Here is a 7,436-nt window from a genome sequence, read left to right on the forward strand (position 1 = left end):
GGGGTGCAGGCTCTGGGACAGAGTTGGGGTGCAGGCTCTAGGCTGGGGGTGCAGGCTCTGGGAGGGACTTTGGGGGCCAGAGAGGGGGTGTGGGTTCTGGGAGGGGGTGGCAGGTGCTGCGGGGGAGGGGAGTGCCATCACATGTGGCTTCCTTCCTCCCCTGCTCCCCATCCTCATAGCCTCACTGGGGCTGGGGATAGGGCTGCCCCTTGCCCAGTGTTTGCAGGAGGGGTGGCTGGGGGTGGTTGGCTGGATGACAGGGTCAAACACTCACCGAAGCCCCAGCAGCTGCTCAGGTGAGTCAAGCGGGTCCACTCCAGATGTCTCCCGCCAGAGCCCCCTCGGCCTCTGGTGCCGGGAGAGGGGAGGGGAGGGGAAGGCTGCCAAGCGCGTGTGCGCCCCCCCCCGCCCCCCTCCCCAGCTGCTCTTGTGTGGTGCTGTAGCTGCCGGCAGCGGAGGCCAGGGAGAGCCGCGCCGCTTCCATTCAGGCAGGGGGCTCCGAGGGCCGGGGGGGGAAGACGCGATAAATCGATTCCCGAACTCTCTCCCGTCAACTCCTGTACTCCACTGCCACGAGAGGCGCAAGCAGAGTCGACGGGGGAGCGGCAGCAGTCGACTCACCACCGTGAAGATGCCTCGGTAAGTCCCCCCCAGTGTAGACCAGGGCTAAAAAATCCCCATTCCCTCAGCCTCTCCTCGTAAGTCATGTGCGCCAGCCCCCTAATCATTTTTGTTGCTCTCCGCTGGATGCTTTCCAATTTTTCCACATGCTTCTCGTAGTGTGGGGCCCAGAACTGGACACAGTACTCCAGATGAGGCCTCCCCAATGTCGAATAGAGGGGAACGATCATGTCCCTCGATCTGCTGGCAATGCCCCTACTTATACAGCCCAAAATGCCATTGGCCTTCTTGGCAACAAGGGCACACTGTTGACTCATATCCAGCTTCTCATCCACTGTAACCCCTAGGTCCTTTTCTGCAGAACTGCTGCCGAGCCATTCGGTCCCTAGTCTGTAGCGGTGCATGGGATTCTTCCATCCTAAGTGCAAGACTCTGCACTTGTCGTTGTTGAACCTCATCAGATTACTCTTGGCCCAATCCTCTCATTTGTCTAGATCCTTCTGTATCCTGTCCCTACCCTCCAGCATATCTACCACTTCTCCCAGTTTAGTGTCATCTGCAAACTTGCTGAGGGTGCAATCCACACCATCCTCCAGATCATTTATGAAGATATTGAACAAAACCGGCCCCAGGACCGACCTTTGGGGCACTCCACTTGATACTGGCTGCCAACTAGACATGGAGCCATTGATCACTATCCATTGAACCCGACAATCTAGCCGACTTTCTATCCACCTTATAGTCATTACAGCTCAACTCATTTGACCCTTGAGGGAACAAGCTTATGTTTAGGGTTCTAAAAGTGAGGAGGTTGGAATATAAAGTATGTTGAATTAGTTGTGGTTTTTTTGTTCAAATCAAGTCTGAATGTGAAAATGGGTGGGATGGCTCTGCCAGGGAAACAGAAGCTTTTAAATTTAAAACAACCAAATACAAATAAAAAGTGAGAGAATAAAAGCATTTTGTATCTTAAAAGCTGTTGTGATATTTATTATTTATAAATGCCTAACAGTAGTCAGTGGTATAAAGTACTTTCCCCTATTTATGAAAAACTGAAGTGCTTCAGCCCTGATTTACTGAGACCAGCTCTGGGGACAGGACGGGAGTTCAGTCCCCGTGGGCAATTCACTCCTCGGCCTCCATGCTTCAGCGACCAATAGATTCCAATGTTCCTGCTGGTCTTTGTTCTGTGGACATCTGACCACCTGCAACTGGACCGAGATCAACTCCTCTCAAACCAGCTCATTCCTCACCGGTTTCTGAATGGTCATCACGTCATACAGACATTTGCTCACTCCTGCCCTGGGCAGAAGAGAACCCCAGTGCCATGGAGGTGATAGGCCTGTATTGTGTCCCCGGAGTCCCGGGGCATCGTCCCTGCCCTAAGGCTGTGGTTGCACTGGGGAGTTTACAGTGGCACTGCATCACTGATGCAGCTGCCCCACTGGAAGCTCTCTAGTGTAGCTGCTGGAAGCCAATGGGAGGGAGCTCTCCATCCCCAATGAGTAGCCATGTTGGCAGGAGAAGCTCTCCCAGCAACATAGCACTGTCCACACCGGCGCTTAGGTCAGTGTAACTTGTGTCATTTGGGGGGTGTCTATTCACACCCCTGAGCAACATACATTCTACTGACACAAGGGGGAGTGTAGACTCAGCCTTAGCAAAGAAGCGATTAAGAAAACCGCTTTAGTTTTATAGGAAATGTAGGAACCCCAGGTTTATAATAAACCAAAGGAGATTCCAACCCCACGAGTCACCTTCACCACTTTGCAGCTGTGCCCTGGGATAGTTGTTTTGTCTCAGCCTGTGGCCAGAATAATGAGGTGTGAAGGGGAAGGAGCCACGCACCTGTCTATGGTCCTTCTGACCTCCTAGAGGGGAGAAAGGAGAAAAGACGCTCAGTCCCCCATGCCACTCACACAGGGGATGGGAACTTTGGTGGTAGTTTAAAGAGAATCAAGGGGCTCAAAGAGAGACAAAGGTGTTAACGTGACCCTGTCACTGTCCAACATTTAACATGTGAAACAAGGCTTGCAGTTTGGGCTGCTGTACAGAACAAGCGTTCAGGCTGAAAAGTGAACATCATTTCTCGCAATTTCAGCAAACCCCCAAATCAAACAAACCCCCACAACAATAGGCACCTGAAAAAGTACTGCCCCTGACTTCACCTTTCCAAGGGCTTCTCCACACTCTCTCCCGCCCCAAGTGAGAATCCTACATCTTGACAAACAAACGAAATTCAGACCCTAATGCAGCTCTCCCTCTGCAGGATGTTGGAGAAAACACAGGTGAAAAAAACTTCCAAGGTCAGCTGCAAACACAGCCTTGGCACAGACTTGGTCGAAATTTGAAGCTGGGATCTCTTGCATCCTAAAGGAGACTCATGCCCTAGTCCAACAAATCCTTTGGGAACTCTAAGGAAAGCCGCATTTCACAGGAGTTTCCAAAGCCAAATGACCAGCCACACACCCAGGCAGAAGAAGCCTGGAAATGGGAAGGTACAGCCACAAACACACCTTGGGGGAGGGCTTGTCCGGGAGCTGCAGCCAGGCCCCTTTGCACCCAAAGTGAGAATCAGACGCTTACAGCAACAAGCCACCTTTGGCCATTGCTGAAATTGTCAGGCCTCAGAATTTTGGGCCAGAAACCAACAGCCAAATCTAGCTTTAAAACTGAGCCACTTGGAAATGGCACTTCTAGCGTGGCACAATACTGTAGGCAACAGTCTGTGTGTGTGCGGTTGGCTGCCGATAGGTAGAATCCAGTGCCTGCATCTTCGCTTCCCACAGCAGGATATTTTGAGACCCTGACAGTTAGGGGAAGAACAGGTAGGCCTTGGCTACACTTACAGATGTACAGTGCTGTGAGTGCTGTAAGGTGCCACAAGTACTCCTTTTCTTTTCACAGTGCTGTGAGTTAAACCTGCCTTCGTACAGCTGAGTAGGGAAAGCGCTGCAGTCTGTCCACACTGACAGCTGCCAGTGCACTGTTGTGGCCACGTTTGCAGCTGCATTGGGAGCGGCGCATTGTGGGCAGCTATCCCAGCATTCAAGTGGCTGCAATGTGCTTTTCCAATGGGGGGTGGGGATGGAGTGTGAAAGCGAGCATGGGGGGAGAGAGAGTGGGTTTTGGGGGGGCTGAGAGTGTGTCAGCATGCTGTCTTGTAAGTACAGCCCCTCCTCCCTCCCCCGCCTCTCTCTCACTTATGGAAAGCAAACGGCAGCTGTTTCTTTTTTTCTCATAGACGAGATAAGCAGCCGCTTGCCGAAACGGACCCCAACCCCGCCGCACCGCCGCCTCGCTCTTCAAGCAAACAGGAGCGGTCGGCGCTCCAAACGGAGCCCCCCGTCTGCCTCTCACTCATTCAAAGCCAAGAGTAGCTGTGTTTGTTTGTTTGATAAGCAGCCCCGAAATGGAGCTTTGAAATGGCACTGCTGCGTTCAGAGTTCACAACCAAACAAGAGAGGACGCTTCAGTTAAAAGGCTTATGGGGAGTTTCCGGAGGTCAATCCGTGCCTAATAACATTACTCCCCGTTTATATTGGAGCTGGAGCGTCTCAGCCAGTGCACAACAGCTGTTAATCCTCTCGGGGAGGTGGAGTACCTGGAGCTCTCCAGCCAGGGAGTCAGAGCGCTCTACATGCCTTGCCAGTGTGGACGGGGAGTAAGGTAGAGCGCTCTGGGTGGCTTTATTGTGGTAAAACGTGCAAGTGTAGCCAAAGCCGTAGATAAAAACTCAAAGAAAGTTTCAAGAGTTCTCCTTCCTGGCTGAGCTGGGTGCGCTGTCCAGGTCACAGATGGTCATTCTGGGGAGGGATGTGGGTCTGGTCCAGTTTGGGGGGATTGTTCTGGGGAAGGATGTGGGTCTCGTATATTTGGAGGATTGGCCCAGAGCCCGGTCTTTTGGGGGCACAGCTGGTGGTCTTCTGGCAGAGAAGGCCAAGCCAGGCTAGTATGAATAATGATGCTGTAAATAAAATGTAATAAAGTTGATGTTTTTTCTTTTTAAAATGTTTTAACAATTTTAAATCTGCCCCAATTTCATCAGGCCCTGGTAGTTCCTATGAGAAATGTGAAGGATGAGCTATTGTAACAGTTCCCTCTTAGTGGGAGCAACAGCTGGCTGGTGTTTTGGCTGCTCAGGCTTTTGTAAGCTGGTTTTACCCACTGTGTTTTCTTTTGCATGTTTTCTTTCATAACGTATCTGATGTACCTGTGTGTAACTTTTTGCCCTAGGGTTGCCATTGCTGGGAGCCCCCTCCATCTGCAACTTAAACTTGTAAATATTGTAAATAAAACCTGTACAGCTGTGTGCTGTGTCAAACACAACTCCTGTGTCAATCTCCTGGCCCAAGGGGGCCCACAAATGTGTTTGGAACCAGGCCCACAAAAGGTTAATCTGGCCCTGTGGGGGAAGACTGTGTGTGTGCCTGAGAGTGTCAGCACCCTGTCTCTCTAAGCCAAGCACTCATGAGCCTGAAGACTTGCAGCTCCCATTCCTGAGTCCAAGGCCGCAGCACAGACAGGCTCCGTCCCGTGCTCCCCAGCTCAGCGGAGACCCACCTGGGCATGGCCACCTCTAGTATCGGGCGGAATCCCCCAGTGCCCAGCCAGCCGTGGATCAGCTTCCCGGCGAAAGGGAGACTTAAGTGTAAACATGGGGCTTGCAGCCTCTGTAGTGCCTGCTGCTGAAGAGCCAGTGTAATGCTTGGCCCAGGCTAGCATCAGCAGGGGAGCTGACTGTGCAAATCTCTGGGGCTATAGGCATTGACTTTTATTTTTCCGGTGATGCCACCTCCACCACTTCCCCAACGTCCCACCCTTGCTCCTTCCCCTCTTTAGGTCCCTGCCTGCCCACCACTCCCTGCTCTCCACCCTCCCCCAAGCTCCTCCTCCAGCTGCCAAACAGCTCATAGGCCCCACTGAACAGCTGATCAGCAGGGGCCAGCCAAACAGCTGTAGCTGGTGGGTGCCGAGCACCCACTATATTTTCCTGTGGGTGCTCTGGGTCTGGAGCACCCTTTGCATCGGCACCTATGTCTGGAGTGCAGCAGGGCTACAAATCTGTCAGGTCCCACCTGAGCGCAAAGGGACTGAATGGAAGAAGGAGACAATTTCCTCTGGTCTAGGCAGGTGTCTAAAGCCTCCTCTCGGCAGATCAGGTGTGTGTGTAGGGGGGAGTTTGTGTGGGACACTGTCCCAGCCATGTGCCAGTCCGCTTCCCCTAGCTGCTGCTGTGTGTGGGCAACAGAGTGCAGAAGGGGAAGCGAGAGCCTGTGAACCTGGGGAAGGAGAAGTGAGTGTTTCTGCTGTGGGGAGCCTGGCAAGCAGCTACAGCTCTCTCTGCTCTGCCTTCAGAATGGGGCAGCTAGCGAGCCGTGGCTGTTAGCAGGGTGCCCAGATCTGCAGGCAGTGCTACCAGCAGTTGGGAGGGATGGCTACGGGGGAGAGGCTAAGGCAAATTTTGGGATTGCTATGGACCCTGCCAGCTCTCCCTAGAGCCGCCCCTACCCCTGCCCTACAGGGCCCCTCTGCTCCTCCTGCAGCTGCAGGTCTTCTTCATCCCTCTCATTCCTGATGCTGCTGAGAAGGGTGCAGAGGAGCTTCCAGGGGCTATACATGTGATGAGCCATGGTGCTGGATAGATGGGAGTCCTCCAGGATCATAGAGACTGGGTTAACTGAAGCAAGAGAAGCCTGTATTTTTCATACTCATTGAACTCCCTCTTATCTCAGTGACACAATCTGAGCCTGGATGATCAGAGTTATCCTGGACTAGAGACAACTGTGACCAAAAAACGGCAAAATTCCTGAAGCAATGAGATGGGCTTCTCCGTCTTGATCGCTCCTTGCTTTAACAGAAGAACAGCCAGACGGGGTCAGACCAAAGGTCCATCTAGCCCAGTGTCCCGACAGGGGCCAGTGCCAAGGGCCCGGGCTTTCGATGGTTTTGCAGTCCAGACCCAACAGAGTAAGGAGCACAAGTCCCATTGACTGGGAGCAAGACCTGTGCACCAAACTCTGGTTGTAGTTTTGAAAATGCAACCCTAAGTATTTAACCACAGACCAAAAAATGGATAATTTGGCATGAGGATTGTGGCTATGTTTATTTTATATATGTGAAGGAAGAAGTGAGAAAGCCAGAACATTCCAATTGACTTGGGTGTCCAAATAGGGTGACCAGATGTCCTGATTTTATAGGGACAGTCCAGATATTCAGGGCTTTTTCCTTATATAGGCGCCAATTACCCCTCACCCCATCCCGCTTTTTCACACTTTCTATCTAGTCACCTTATGTCCAAATATCGTAGAACAGGAGGCTTTGCAAATTTCAGTTTGCCACATAGAACAGAGAAGAGTGACAAACCATCGGTGGATCATCATTAGAACATGATAGCCCCTTGTGAATTATGAAAGGAGATGAAAGTGCTTGGCAGGACTAGCTAATCTATGGAAGAGCTCATGGGATGTTCCTATGATTAAAGCTGCTTGAAAATTTTGTTGGTTTTGATGAAAAACTGCGCTTTTGATTTAAAAAAGTTCTCACAAAAATGTCTGCCATCCATTAATTTTTTTGATATTTTTCATCCAAAAAAAACCAAACAAACCAACTCTCCAAAGCTGAACTATTTCACCAAGAAACCAAACAAATCAATTTGGGCATGCCACTACTATGTCCCATGGGAGATGTAGTGTGGTTGCTTGATGTCCCCTTTTTATTGTTCAGGCTAGGTTCCCCAGATGGACTTCAATAACCATGATGCATCATGGGAGATGGACTCCCATAATTCAATGACTCACGCAAAGGAGAGACTG

The sequence above is a fragment of the Dermochelys coriacea genome, chromosome 11 (genome assembly GCF_009764565.3).
Source record: "Dermochelys coriacea isolate rDerCor1 chromosome 11, rDerCor1.pri.v4, whole genome shotgun sequence".
Lineage (NCBI taxonomy): Eukaryota > Metazoa > Chordata > Testudines > Dermochelyidae > Dermochelys > Dermochelys coriacea.